Genomic DNA, 16,272 nt, shown 5'->3' on the forward strand with positions numbered 1-16,272 from the left:
CATCCTAGGTAAGCTTTTAGCATGGAACTTATACAGTCTAGATAAGCTTTTAGCACATTTGATTTGCATTTTCCCTGAATATTTAAATTTTATAGAATTTGCACAGTTAAACTGTTTCCTGGGACTGGAGTCATTGCCATGGTCACCAAGGGCAGGACTGCAGCCTCTTACTGTCCCAAACCCACAAGTCACAGACAGCTTAGGTTATCTACAAAGAGATGAAGAGCCTCCCACCCATAGCCCACATCAATTCTACAGAACTGTCACTTGGTGCAAAGACAGCAAGGAAAGCAAACACTTCTTTTACCACACATGTAAGTGTATTTGCATAAATGGCTCAAGAAGGAATTGTTATACTTGGTTCAGGCAATCTGGAACCACTTAATGTTCTTGTGCATTTTTGTGTGTATGAATGTTCATTTACCTTGATTGAGAATCCATAGTGTTATTGGAGTTTTCAAAGAGTTCATGGAGAAGACAAAACAAAAGACGCTTAAGAACCATTTTTACAATGAGTTGTTAAAATGCTTTCTTAATTCTGTATTTTCCAAAAATAGTATTTTCTCATTAGCATGTAATTGAATGTAATTGAAGGGCCCATAAAATTTATCTGGACTGCTACTCCTTTGTACTGGCATCTTCACTTGGCTGAAACACTTCCTTTTTGGCTTCTTTCTCCTTTTGTGTGTGTGTGTGGGAAGGGCTTTTCTGTTTCCTCTTTTCAGCGTCTAGGCCCAGGCAAAGCCTTCTTGATGGGCGTGAGACCTGTGCAGTTGGATAGGGCCCTCTGCTCAGAAGGTGGTTCTTCTTAATTAGTTATTAAATAAATAAAGTATTAAATAATTTATTATTGAAGACTTAATAAGTTTTGGACAAGGGTTCCCACATCTTTATTTTTCACTGGGCTATATGGATATGTAGCTGGTGTCACTTCCAGATTACTCATAGCATTACTCTTGCCCAGCTGGTTCTTTCTCAGCCTGTCCCACTGGGTAAAGAGGCTCCCCGTGATAGTGACAGTAAAACTGGAATTTTCTTATTCAGAAGGCATCCATCTTTTACTCTGGCCTGACACAGGCACCCCACCTTATCTTTCTCAGTAAACATATCCTTTTCATAGCAACTGCTTTACCTTTTTCCAATTTTCAGTGCTTGCACTTTACTTAAATTGGGTATATCTCACACAGCTTGTGAGTCAAAACCAATACTGAGCCAAAAGGCAATCTTTATGTGACATGCAATAAGTGAGTCCTCAATCAATGAATCCCTCAAATCCCATTTTTCACCATGTCTTTTTTTATCTGAAAGTTTTGAGTGATTTCCTCTCATTTTCTCTGTTTTGGCAGCCACCACCTATTATATATTTGGAAACTTCTGTGTGCACGAGAGTAAGAAAATAACTTTTAATGGTACCTCACTGCTGTCACAGATGTAAATATGCTGTTTTCTGGTATATACTGCTAAACAATTCCTCAAGAGAAGGTGCTACTCACTTCTTACTCCTGTTTTCCAGTGAAGATTGTTGATATTCTTGATAGGATGGTTATAAGACTACCTGTATCAGTCTTTCAGTGAAGTGAAGCATTTTCATTTTAGGGAAACTCTCGTGAATTTCTTTCCATGAATTCTGCATACACATATATGCATTGACTCCACTAACAGTTTCCAAGGAGTGATCACATGTGGAATCTTTTTATTTTCTGTTTATTCTTCCTAGAAGACCCTTCCCAAGATACACTTGCTCCTTCATTTTGGTGCTTAAAAAATCTCACCTTTTTATTGAAGCAGTCTTGATGTTCTGATTTAAAATTTCAACAGCTCCATTTCCCAAAAACTCCATTACCTTTAGTTTTCCTCTTAGCACTTTCTCTCATTTGAAACATTATTTACTTACTTGCTCACTAGCAATACTATCTGTCTCTGCACACTAGAATGTGATCTCTAGAAGAGAGGACATTTTTAAGGTTTTCTTCGCTTATATATAAACAGTGCTTAAATGTGCAAAATCTTGAATTTAATAAATATTTACTCTATGAATATTCAGTTTGATGTCAACAAAGGCTTGAGTTGGGTCAGGACACATCATTATTGCCACCTCCCCATGGTGAAATGGAGAGACTTGACCATACGTACTAAACAGTTAAAGTGCAGAAACAATACTGTAATCAGGGCTCTCTGCTTTCCTAATGCAAAGTTTGTTATTGCTTCTAAGTACGGTATTCCTTAATGTTAGAGTATGGATGATCATAGGTTGTGGGTTAGTAGGTGTCTATGAGTACAACAATAAGCTGCATAGTATAATATTCCTATGGTTAAGGGGAAGTTGAGTGACTCCACTCATTTTTCATTATGTTGCACTATGCAAGGATGCCATTGCATCCTTGTCATAGTTCTTCCTTATGATTTTTTTTGCCAATGCCTTCTGTGTCTATATATGTATTTCCTGGCAAGTTCAAGATTAAGGTGGCAATAGATTGCAACCATACCTGATAAAGGAGACTCTGATATGAGGAGTTTGACCTGGTGTCATCTATCTTATATCCACTAACAGTATGACCTAGGCTCACTCAATTACCTCTTTTTGTACCTGATTTTAGTCATTTGTAAAATGAGTGTAATAATAGTTTATCTATCATGTAGCATTTTTGTTACGATTAAACCTGTTATTGCATACCATGAGCATAGAAACTACAACCTGCTACATAATTAATGATCAATAAGGGTTAACAATAACCATTATGAATTTATTCAACAAATATTCAGTATATACTGTCCTGGGTACTGGAGGTTTAGATGTGAATATTGAACTCTATACTGGGCTTCTAAAACTTAAAGTAAGTTTCTGTGATTCATTTTTGAAGGAGATAAGAATTGGGAACAATTTCTCTCATACTTTTATTTGAAAAAAAAATAGAATAAGGTGATGTTAGAAGGACTAAAATTATAGTTAGAGAAACGGAGGCTTTAAAGAAGCAATGAGTCTTAACAAATAGAGTACCTCATTTACTTTGGATATTGGTTTTATCCCGGAATATGCTTAGCTAAGCAGTATTAATAATTTCCTTCCTGAGGATAGACATAGGAAGAAAGAGCTGTATTTATGTGTCTTTAGAGGGGGATGTAGTCTGAAAGAAGGCTGAAAATTGCTATGGCCAATCAGAAATCCCCAGTAAGCAAAATTGTTTTGCCTTCAGCATCTGTGCTTAATTGATATTTAAATGGTAAATAAAAACTTTTTCTCTAAAACACTTAATCTCTTAATGCCTAAAAAGACCAATTATTTTCTAAGTTCCTTTCTTGAACAATAAAACCTATCATTCCACATTTAGAGCATGGAAGACATAAAATATTATATGTGTATAAATATATATTTAGTTAAATGTAAAATAACTCTATTAGAACAGTCTCATTTTTTTACATGTAACAAAATCCTCCTAAATAGGTAAGTGAACAAGGAGAATTTATTATGAGCATACAGTATATCTTACAGCACCCAAGGGGTAAGATGCAGCTGTGTCTCAGGAATCAACTTGAATGTGGGATTCTAAGGTGATGAGAAAACGTATGTCTTATTTTCCATTCCTTATTTATTTGTTGCTAGGGTTTTTAATAATTGTATAGTGAATATGAGCCTTCTATCCTGAATGCATGGAAATTTCTTCTTTTAATTTTAGTAGGATTTGTGTTCCTTTTTAAAATATATTCCCTAATATTTATTTCATACCATCTGGGAATTGAGGCAGTTTTTAATCTTCTTTCAAATATTTATGAATTTGATTTAATTTCATTTCCTGATTGCACTGACTTGTACCGATAGTACAAGCTTGAATAGAAGTCATAAGAGAAGATAGCCATGGCTTGCCAGGTTGTTCTCATCTTAGGGGGTGTCATATCTAATACATCATGAGGTAAGATGACATTAGCTGTAGATTTTTTCTTAGATATCTATCCAGTGGAGCAAGTTCCCTTCTTTTCCTTCTTTGATGGGAATTTTCATCACTAATGGGTATTGAATTTTATAAAATATTGTCTACGTCTATTGAAAAGGTCTCATGTTATTCTCCTTAATCTGTTAATGTGGTGAAATATGTTAAACCTGTCTTGCATTCTTGAGATTAAATCAGTTCATAAAGACACATTGTCCTTTCTAAATATTGATGGACTAGAAATTTTGAAATATGTATTTTTTTCATTTATGCTTAGGAGGGATAATTGTAATTTCCTCATTTTGTAATGTCTTTGTCAGGGTTTTATTAGTAAGATTATGTTGGTTTCATAAAATGAGTTGAGAAGTGAAAACTTCCTCTATTTTCTGAAAGGGTTTGATAAAGAGATTATTTCTTCCTTAAATATTTGTTGGAATTTACCATTGAAATCATAAGGTCTTGAGTTTCCATTGTGGAAAATTTTGATTGTGAATTCAAGGTTTGAAAATATATACTGGGACCTTTTCATATTATCTACTTTTTCTTGTGTGTGCTTGGGTAATTTTTGTGGTCTTTCAGGGAATTTGTCCACTTAACTAATGCTAACAAATATTGGTATAATGTTGTTTATAATATCTCTTATTTTCCTCTTAAAGCCTGTACTATTTCAATATTTCCTCCATTTTGTTAATGAGTAATTTATGTTTTCTCTTATTTTGTCTTTTATTGATTAGCCTGATAAGAAATGTGTAAATTTAATGAATTTTTCAAAGAATCTATTTTTAATTTTGCTATTTATTTCATTGTATATATTTTCTATTCAATTGATTTTTGTTCTTACTTCCTTATTTCTGCTGCTTTGAGGGCTACTTTTATCTTTTTTTTTTTTTTAGTTTTTCATAATGAAAATTTTGGTAATTGATTTGAGGCATTTTGCTTTCTCAAATAAATGTTTAAAGCAATATATTTCCCCCAACACTGCTTTAACTACCAGTTGTTAATTTCAATTCTTTATTTTATTTTTTAAAGATTTATTTATTTATTTAATTCCCCCCCTCCAATTCTTTATTTTTTATCGTTCAATTTGCATTATGTTCTAATTTCTTTACTCCTTTCTTATTTTATCTTTTTTGTTATTTAGAAGTGCATACTTAATTGCTATATATTTCAGTATTTTATAGACATTTTATTGATATTGATTTCTAATGTAATTTCATTATTGACAGAGAACTTGCTTCTTGTGATGTTAACCTTCTAAAATTTACTGAGACAATTTTTATGGGTCAGTATGATCTATAATGGTGAATATCCCATATGTACCTGAAAGAATGTTCATTCTTCAGTTGTTGGTTGTAATATTCAGTTAAAATCAATTAAGCATATTGAATTAATGGTTTTATTCAGAAATTCTGTGTTCTCACTGATATATGATCTACTTGTCCTGAAAGTTACTGTTAAATATTCCTCTTTATGTCTGGTATTGCTTCTTGTCATGAAGTTAATTTCGTTTGACATAAACAATTCTATCACCTATATAGCTCTATGTATCTATCTCTTTATTGCTATATCATATTTTTTAAAGCTTGTCTATTACAAACTACATCACTTTCTATCATTTTCTTAAATCAATTTGATCGATACTTTTAATAAAACATACAATTCATCCAAAGTGTATCATAAATGATATTTGGTATAATCACACAGTTCTGCATTCATCATTTCAATCATTATTAGAACGTTTACATTATTTCAATAGTAGTAATAATAATAAACAAAAACTAGGCGAACAAGAAAATTCTTCACCTCTCAATCTCTCTCTGTTTCTCCTGCTGTACATAGCAGCTGTTTCTGGCTATTCTTGCACAATTATTTATTTATATATTAAGCAGTTTTATTGAAATGTATTCACATACCCTACAATCTAAAGTGTATCATCAAAAGCCTTTAGTATAATCTCAATATTATGCAATTATTATCACAAAAACCTTTAGAATTATTTCAATACTCTAGCAGAAAAACTCCACATCACTTCCCATGCTTTCCCTAGCCCTCCATAACCACTAATCAAATTTCATCTTTATAAATTGATTTATATTTTTATTATATATAAATGAAATCATACAATATGTTACACAATATATTTAGTTCATAGTAATGCAATCATACAGTATTTGTTCTTTTGTGTCTGGCATGCTTCACTCAGCATATGTCCTCCAGGTTCATTCATGTTGTCATATGGTTTTTAATTTTGTAGTCTGGAAATCTATAAATCAATGGATTAAATTATTTACAATTAATGTGATTATTGATTATTTGGTATGAAAGAATGAAGTTTCTATTTATTCTCTCTCTCTCTCAATTCTCATTTTCTTCTGTTCTTCCTTTGTTTGGTTCTGCTTTTTTCTGACATCTTTTGAGTTAATTTAGTATTTTGTTATTATTCCATTTGGTTTTATTTTTTTAAACTACCCCCTTTTGATAATGATGATGGTTTCTTTAAGAATTGAAATATATATTGATAATTTATCACTGTGTCCTTATACCTCATAATTTACCACTTCATATTTCATGAGTTACACTTCACATGTGATTGTATGAGTATATGTCACCTCCTACCTTTGTGTTATATTTGACATATATTTTACTTCTACATTCCTTATAAAACTTACATTATATTGATGCTATATTTTCTTGAAACAGTTACAAGTCTGTTAAAGAAATTTAAAAAAAGAAAAATTATAGAATTTTATATTTGCCCAAGTATTTACCATGTTCAATGTCTTTCATTCCTTCCTGTAGTTCCATTGCTCATTCTGTTACAGCATAAAAAAATCTTCCTTTATTTCTTGCAGTCCAAGTCTGCAGAAAACAAATTAATTCAGCTTTCTTGATAGATATTTCAATTTTAACTTCTTTTTCAGTCAATATTTTCTTTTCTAATTTTTAAAGCACTTTTAAATGTTCTTACACTGTCTACTGTCTACCTCATTTTTTTATTTGAAGACTACCATCATTTTCATCATTGTTCTCTTATGTGTAAGGGACATTTCTCCAAGGTTTTCTCTTTAGCATCATTTTCAAGTATTTTAAATGTTGTCCATCTTAGTGGGGCTTACCTTGTGTTTTACTTGCTTGGGATTTGTTGAACATATTGATCTTTAAGTTGAAGTTTTTTCCTATTTGGTAAAGTTATATCTTTTTGTTTTTCTTATTGCTATAAGGTGTATGTTAACTAATTTGTATTTTCACAGGTCAGTAATGCTCTGTTGATAGCTTTTTTTCATTGCTTTTTCTTTCATTCTTAATACTGGACAATTTCTATGAATTGGTTTCCAACACCAGACACTTTATCCATCTCCAATCTGATATTTGGTACCTCTTGTGAGTTTTTCACTTAAGATATGTGTTTAAATTTCAGCACTGGATTCATGTTGTCCTTTTTTTGTCTTCACATCACCACTGTCATTCTTCATCTCTTCAATCATATAAAAATTTAAACTTTTTTCTGATATGCCCTTAATATATTTATAATAGCTTCTTTAGAGTCCTTTCTCTGTTTATTCCTGCATCTGCGTCTTCTTGGCATTTGTTTATATTGACCACATATATTTGTGATTATGTTTAAACTTTTTCCTTATTTTTCATGTCTGCTATTTGTTACTGTATGCTAGAAATTGTGGATGGTATAATGTATATTATCTGGAATTATTTTGCCTTCCTTAATGGAACGTTGTTTTGTTTGGGCATATACTTGTTTCTCATGACTAGTTAGGGCATATATAGAGTAGCTCTTGTTCTGCTCTATAAATGTGACCTTAAAGTTGTCTCAGCTGGATCCTCGAGTTATTGATAAGGTATTTCCATGCTTTCTGTATCTGAAATCCAATATCTTACAGTACTGTTCATGAATATTATTTCTATTCTCTTATCAAAATAGAAGAATTATTGTCAACTAAGTTTGGGCACTTTATTTGCTTTCTTCTCTTCTCTCAGGGAGCTCAGTCCTGTGTTGAGGATGTTAATGTGTAATGACAGATGCCCCCAATTAGGTCCAGTTTTCACTTGGAAAATCAGTGCTGTACTAGGACTATTGTGTCATTGAAACAGAAGTCTCATTCTGTAAATTGTGATGTGCCCACCCACAAATTCAAAGCTAAGTCATGATGGATGCTCGGTCAACATTCTTGTAAGACACATCCCAATTTAATAAATACTGAAATGTGAAGAAAAATTGTACTTAGATTCCTCGTAATAGAGTAAGTTAGCTTAACAAAACTCTACATTTGGAAGTTTCTCAATGCTTACAAGTAATGGGAGAAAGCATAAAGAAAAGAATCAATTCGACAGTTTGGACGCTATGGTCAGAGCATATATTTCTTATGTGGGCTGGGGCAAACAAGGTTTGGATACATTGATTTGTATATAATCTACTGCTCTCTGAGGAGACAATGGCCTTTATAATGTGTTCAACATGGACTTGAATCTTGTTTCTAAATTTTGATAGATGTATTTTGGAGAGGTGACAATTTCTTTGCTTGCTTGGGTATAATAAGCTCATATTATATTTTTTATTTAACTTTATTAAAGTAGTAATATATACAATAATATGTTATCAATTTTAACTGCAAACCAACGTGTTTTCACAAATTTGAAATTTGTACACCCATGAAACTACCACCACAATTTAGATATAGATTCACCAATGTCCCCCTCCCCCAATTTCCTTTTTACCTTTGCAAATACCCTGTTCCATGCATACTCAGGATCTGGGAATTAATTTATGTGTTTTCCTAACTATTGATTGATATTTTTTTCTGTTTTAGCGCTTAATATATATGAAAACATAATATTTATTGTCCTTTGTGTCTAGCTTCATTTCTAGCAAAATGTCTTTGAAAATCATCTTCTTGTTGCATGGATCCATTGTTTGAATTTTTCTGTTGCTAAGGAGTTTCCATTTTAAGGATACACTACGATGTATTTTCCATTCATCTGTTGTTACAATTTGGGTTATTTTCAGTTTTGGGATTTTATGAAAAAGAACTGCTCTATATGTCTATTTGGACTTAGGGTTTTATTTATTGGGTAAACACCTAGTAGGATTTTTGGTTACACATAAAATATATATTAAAATTATTTGATACTGATGATTTTCCAAAGTAATTGTAACTTTTCACCTTCCCAGCAGCAACATATGAATTTATTTGCTCACATTTTTAAAAACACTTGGTAGTATAAAACCTTTTAATTCTAGTGATTCTAGTAGGTATTTATATGCACTTTATAGTGGTTTTAAAATTGCATTTACTGATAATTTAATATGTTGATATTCATTTAGTGCCCTTAAATGTTTCAATAAAAATACAACAGTTTTGAAAAGTGTGCATTCTTATGACTATTTTCTTCACCTACTTTGTTATAGTAAAAATGACAAAATAATTGCAAACACATAAAATGTTTAATAATGAAATATTAGTTAATTATTTCTGTGTGCCAGATTCTATGCATGAAAAAAATGTATGTAGAAGATCCATATGGTAGAAAAACATTCTTATTATTTTGTTAGGCAAAATAAGTTCCAAACAATACAGTATACATGAATAATATATATATTTATATATATATATATATATATATATAAACAAAGAGGAAAAACTAAGATGGGTATTTCAGGGGTTAAGAGTGTTTGCATGATGATGGAGAGTTACAAACGATTTATTTTCTTTATTTTTGTTTTATGTTTATTTAACTTGTAGCAATTTGATACAGTTATGAATTCCCAAAAGAGATATTGGATTATATTTTTAAGCTGGTCTGTACCTGGGCATGATTAAATTATGATTAGGGCTTTGATTGGCCGTGTAAGTAGGGGGGAGACTCACAGATGAAAGGTATAGCAAAGGACAGAATTGGAGCTTTTTAATGTTGGAGGGTTTTTTTTTTTAAAGATTTATTTTTGTTTATTTCTCTCCCCTTCCCCCGCCCTCCCCGGTTGTCTGTTCTCTGTGTCCATTTACTGCGTGTTCTTTTTGTCCGCTTCTGCTGTTGTCAGCAGCACAGGAATCTGTGTCTTTTTTTTTGTTACGTCATCTTTCTGCATCAGCTCTCCGTGTGGGAGGCGCCATTCTTGGGCAGGCTGAAATTTCTTTCGTGCTGGGTGGCTCTCCTTATGTGCGCACTCCTTGCGTGTGGGGCTCCCCTACACGGGGGACACCCCTGTGTGGCACGGCACTCCTTGTGCGCATCAGCACTGCGCATGGGCCAGCTCCACACGGGTCAAGGAGTTTGAACCGGGGTTTGAACTGCGGACCTCCCATGTGGTAGACGGACGCCCTAACCACTGGGCCAAGTCCGTTTCCCTATTGGAGGTTTTTTGATGTTGGAGTTTGATGCTGGACTCGCTGGAGCCTGGAAGTCAGCACACAGAGGAAAGAGAAGCAAGCCCTGGCAAAAGAGGAACCCTGAGCCCAAAGAGAAGAAAGCACTGGGAAGAGGGGAACACATCTTGCTCCAACATGTGAAAATAGACTTTGGTGAGGGAAGTAACCTATGCTTTATGGCCTGGTATCTGTAAGCTCCTACCCCAAATAAATACCCTTTATAAAAAAACAACTGGTTTCCAGTATTTTGTCCGCTTCTGTTTTTGTCAGCGGCATGGGAATCTGTGTTTCTCTTTGTTGTGTCACTTAATATAACAAAAACGCCTAAATGTACAATAGCTTGACTGTTTTTTTTAAGATTTATTTTATTTATATATCCTCCCCTGCCACTTGCTTGATATCTGCCTTTGTTGTATCATCTTGCTGCACCAGCTCTCTGCGGGTGCAGGCCAACTTGTCTTCACAAGGAGGTCCTGGGAAGCAAACCCAGGGCCTCCCCTATGGTAGATGGAAGCCCAATCAGTTGAGCCACAGCTGCTTGACATATTTACTTTAAATATTCACTTTGATATCCACAACAGCTTATAAGTTTTCAGGATACATTACTGTTACCACTTCCAAATGGGGAATGGAGAATTTCCCCATAGTTACTAAGCAGTTAAACTGCAGAAACAATATTATATTCCAGGGCTTTCTACTGACACAGAATGTAAACTTTGCTATTTTGTCTAAGGATGCTATTCCCTGACATTCGAGTACAGGCAATCATAGACTATGGCTTAGCTGCATAATAGCTGTCTATGAGGATACTAGTAAGCCACATAGTATTATATGCTATGGTTGAGGGAAAATGAGTGACTCAACTCTGTTTTTTTTAACACTATGCAAGGATGCCATTATGCCCTTGTCCTAGCTCTTCCTTATAATTTTTTTTTTTCTCAAGGCTTTCTTTGCCTATATATGGTATTTCCTGTTAAATTTCAACACCTAGTAAAGATGGTTCTCAAGTAAGATGACTTTGGGTTGGTATCGCAGGTGTTATACCCACTAGCATAATTGGCCCAATTACTTCATGTTTCTGTACTTCATTTCTGTCTTCTATAAAAGGGGTAATAATAGTATCTACCGTTTTTCTTAGAATTTAAATTACTACCTGCTACATAATTAATGATCAATATATGTTAGCCATATCTCTTATGAATTTATTCACATGCATTCTTTAAGTACTTACTGTCCTGGGCATTGGAGGTATAGCTGCAAATAAAGACCTTTTTACTGACCTTTTAAACTTATAGTAAAATATGTTTTGCAGCTCTTTTTTTCTTTTTTTTTTCATCATAAACCACAAGGAGCACAAACACGGAATTAAATTAACAAATTGGCGTCTTTTTGTGTGTTTGTGCAAACATCTCTTCAATTACTGTACCTAAACTTTTTGGTATGTTCCTCTTAGTGAGTTATTTAAGTTAATCTTTACCTCACTTATTCTTTCATTCTCTGTAGAGTAGACAATAGTGATTATATATCCACCATCCATTTCCTATTTCCTCTTTTTGAATAGACTTTTATTTTATTTTTTTATTTATCTACCACATGACTAAATCACTCATACAATTTTTGAAAAGATAGTTCAATTAAGATGTGGATCTTTATTAATTTGAAGTAACAATTCCCTGATGACTTTTATTGAGCAAATCTCTTTGTTTCGGTCAATTAAACAGAAAAGGCATCATGGTTGCTAATATTGGATAAAAGGTGGTTGATCTCTGATCATATCTGATTTGATATGCAAAATAAATCATATTTTACTAGTTGCTATGACAGTAATCTAAAGGCCATGAGCAGAAGTCATCTTAGGTTAAAGATTTTTTTTATATATGGCAAAACAGAGAGATGGAACAAAACTTGTCCTTGATGACAATGTTTAACAGCTGAATCAAAGCAACCAAAACCAAAACTACACTCCCTTCGATTTCATACTATGTCTCATAATAACTCTTTTTATTGTTTAAGCCATTTTAAATAGATTTTTCAGTTTCTTGCAGAGAAGAGCATCCTAAATGAATGTACCCTCTACGTTTTTCTTATTTTATTTTTATTTTTTTTTATTACAGATGGCTTCCATTCTTCTGCTATCCTTAATCCTGTTTCCTTCCTTAACTCCACATAATCTAGGCTTTGGAAGAATCACTGAAAAATAAGAAAACAATCAAAGAAGATAATGTCTAATAAATGTATAAATACTATGTACACACAAAGATATTCATTTTCTTATAATTTATAATTATCTTTTTTCCAAATACTACTTGATATTTTAATCTAATTGCTTATAAATTCAATCCTTAGAATTTTTTATTTCTGATTAATTTCCTCAAAATTTAAGTTTGTGAATTTCTTATTTTTTATCTTTTTTCTTTACTTTAACATATTTAGTAATACCAAATATTAACATAGAAAAATACATATGGCCAGATCACACAAAAATAGATAAGTATTGGAAAATTTATAATAAAATGTATTAAATTATTTCTCACTTGTAAAGGAGATAAGAATTTGGAAGGTTGTAAACACACTTTAAGTATGAGAGAAAGGGCAAAAATAAAGGCATCTTAAGAGAAGAAAGAGGGGATTGAACACTAGTTGTGATGTGAAGAGTGCTAACAGGACAGACAGAAGAGGTATTCCTCGATAGATACATCTGTGATTAAAATCTTAAATACTCAATACTTAAGTATTTAATTTATTTTCTTTAGTAATGCAATAACACATTGCTATTGATCATCCTCAAAGTACTGGGAGCAATTTCATTTAATTTGAAGATACTTTGCTCTTTTATTAGCATATGTTCATTGAAGCATTTTGACTGTGTCCCACCCCCATTAGAATCCTCTGGATAATTTGTTAATATTAACAATTCACATAAGTCTTTTGAAGCAAACTTTCTTTAAATTTGCTTGATTAACAAGCTTCCCAAGTGACTGATTTTTACACTAATTGTTCCGGGAATAGCAGACATGGTTAAACTACCATCCCTCAGACCTCGCCTATTCCCACCTCATTCTCTGGGGAACTCACAAACACATGCAGGCTATATGACCATCTTCTAGCCTTTAGATACCTGCACACTTTAAAAAAAACTGTGTTTCATTCCACAATGTTTAAAGGATATTAAGTCTAATGAAAAGCCCCTGACAGACCTTCAACCTGAAAAAATGTAACAAGCCACCTCAGATGCTTATTACAGCAGGATTTCTCAGTGGCAGACTCCCTCCCCAAAGTAGAAAATAGCAACACTCAAACAGTATTGATTGTTCTCTCTTTCCTAGAGTGAAATGGGGCTTGCAGAATTTCTATCTGCAGACCTCAACCCAAAAGAGTTTTGGCCATCCCAGGGAGACAGGCTATGATGGGATTTAAGTAAATTCCAAGGAGTTGTGGCTTTCTAGGTTCTTTATTCTGAACAATAAAGGAATATTTACTGAACGTTTCTGTGGTGACCTGACCCTGTGTTCCCACAAAGCCCCTTTGTAACAACTCACTCCACACTGAAGTTCAAAAAGCCCTGTCTGCTCCGAAGTATATGATACCATGAAAAGTTCCATAGAGCTACAGGATGAGTAAAACACTGAAAGTCATTCATTTTTCAGGCATGCATTATTGTTTGTTTTCTTATTTTTTAAAATTCACTATATAAATATGTGTTGGGCAGGCAGTCATGGTACAAACAATGAACTTGGACTTTGTCCATGCCTTTGAAGAATTGATATATGTAGAGTAGAAAGCAGGTACTTTATAGACACACACACACACACCATAAAAAGGGACAAATAGCGAGAGAGAGAGAGAGAGAGAGAGAGAGAGAGAGAGAGAGAGAGAGAGAGAGAGAGAGAGAGAGAGAGAGAGAAATTTTGCTAGAAATGCTGACCAAAAGGAAATTATTCGGTCTCATGTATGAAGGAAGAAAGGAGAAATGCTTCCCAAAGGAGGAGACTGTACTGGGTCTTTTCCAATAAGTAGACTTTGAGATGGAAAGACCATTCCAAGGAGACAGGGGTCATGTAGGTCACTTGTATGGATAGATAGTATTGGTGTAGGGAGAGGTACAGGCATAGACAATAAGGGATCAGCACAACTATCTTATGGATATGGGTATACACATGGAAATCTACAACTAATTTAATACAAGGAAAGTGAAATAATGACTTAATAGAGGTGTGAAGTCTGTTTAGGTAGTATCCAGAAAGAGATCATTTTGTATAAAATGTATGAGTTTAGAGAAAATGATTTCTTATTGTTGTTAACATGAATTGTACCTATTTGTCTTCATTGTTTCCATTTGTTTCAAGAGCAAACAAAGACACTCAGAAAATGTTCATTAAAAATGACAGTGCAATAACAGAATTCATTCTCCTGGGGCTTACAGATTCCAGAGAACTCCAGTCTCTCCTTTTTGTGTGGTTTCTGGGATTGCCTAAGTGGTGTTAATCATACAGGACTCTCATTTTTATATCACCATGTACTTTTTCATTAACAGTTTTAATTTGTTAAACTGCTAAAAGCAGATACCATGAAATACATTCTTGTTGTTTTTTCAGTATAAATTTATTAGCTTATAAGCTTACAGTTAGATGCCGAGAAAAATGTCTAAATCAAGGCATCATCCAGGTGATGCTCTCTTTCCAAAGAGTGGCTGCTAATGATACTGGGCTCCTCTGTCATATAACAAGGAACATGACTACAACTGCTGATCTCTCCCTTCCCTTCTGCGTTCCTTTCCTTTCAGTTTCTTGTTTCAGTAGTTTTCTCTCTCTGTCTGAATTTCATTCTCTTATATAGGACACCAATAAAAGTATTAATATACACCTTGGCTACACCTTAAATGAAGTAACCTAATAAAAAATGTCCTACTTACAATAGGTTTATGCCCACACAGGAGTGGGTTAGCTTTAAGAACATGATTTTCTGGGACAGATACAGTTCTAAACCACTATAATAACTTAGCATTTGTGGACTTGGGGTACACCTCAAATGCAACTCCACATAGACTGTCTGCTTTCTTATCCGAGAAGAAGACCATTTCCTATGCTGGCTGCTTTACACAGTGTGATATGTGCATTGCACTCTTCCTTACTGAGCTCTACATGCAGGTAGCAAAGGCCATGACCGCTATGTGACCATATTCAACCTACTGTACTACAGTGTGAAAATGTCCAGGTGAGCCTGCATCGGCTTGGCCACATTTCCTTGTATCTACGGCTTCTCAGATGGTCTGTTCCAGGCCATCCCAACTTTCCAAGACCTTCTGCAGATGCAACGTCATCAACCATTTCTACTGTGCTAAACCACCACTCATTAAAATTTCTTGCTCTGATACTTATGTCAAAGAACAAGCCATGCTCCTATCAGCAGGTTTCAACCTCTCCAGATCCCTAACCCTCATCCTGGTGTGCTATGCCTTTATTATAGCTGCCATCCTCTGGATCAAATCAACTGAAGACTGGCATAAGGCATTCTCGACCTGTGGGTCTCACATGATTGGTGTCACCCTATTTTATGGGGCATTCTTCTGCATGTATGTAAGACTACCAAAAGATAAGAATGCTGAGGAATCCAAATTGATAACTGTCTCCCAAATTTTTGTAAGTCTGGTGTTTAATCTTTTGATCTATAGTCTCCCAAACAAAGATATAAAGGGGTCCTTAAAAATATCTTCAGATGAAATATATTTACTTATATATTAAGTCACACATAAAATATCTGTACAAGGAAGGTCTCTTATGTTTTGACAAGCGTCAAAATCCCCTTAAAGCAGTAAACTGCTTCTGACAAGGCCACAAAACCTACTCAATTGGAAGAGAATGACCTCTTCAACAAATGGTGCTTGGAGAATTGGATATCCATATCCATATCATGCCCTATATAAAAATTAAATCAAGATGTATCAAAGAACTAAATATAAGAGCCAA

General features: G+C 33.7%; 1 pseudogene; it reads left to right on the forward strand.

The window, feature by feature from the left end:
- The first annotated feature begins 8,283 nt into the window (after positions 1 to 8,283).
- LOC139439908 (olfactory receptor 5M11-like) lies at positions 8,284 to 16,047 on the forward strand (annotated as a pseudogene).
- The last annotated feature ends 225 nt before the right edge of the window (positions 16,048 to 16,272 follow it).

This window comes from Dasypus novemcinctus, chromosome 10, assembly GCF_030445035.2.
Source record: "Dasypus novemcinctus isolate mDasNov1 chromosome 10, mDasNov1.1.hap2, whole genome shotgun sequence".
Taxonomy (NCBI): Eukaryota; Metazoa; Chordata; class Mammalia; order Cingulata; family Dasypodidae; genus Dasypus; species Dasypus novemcinctus.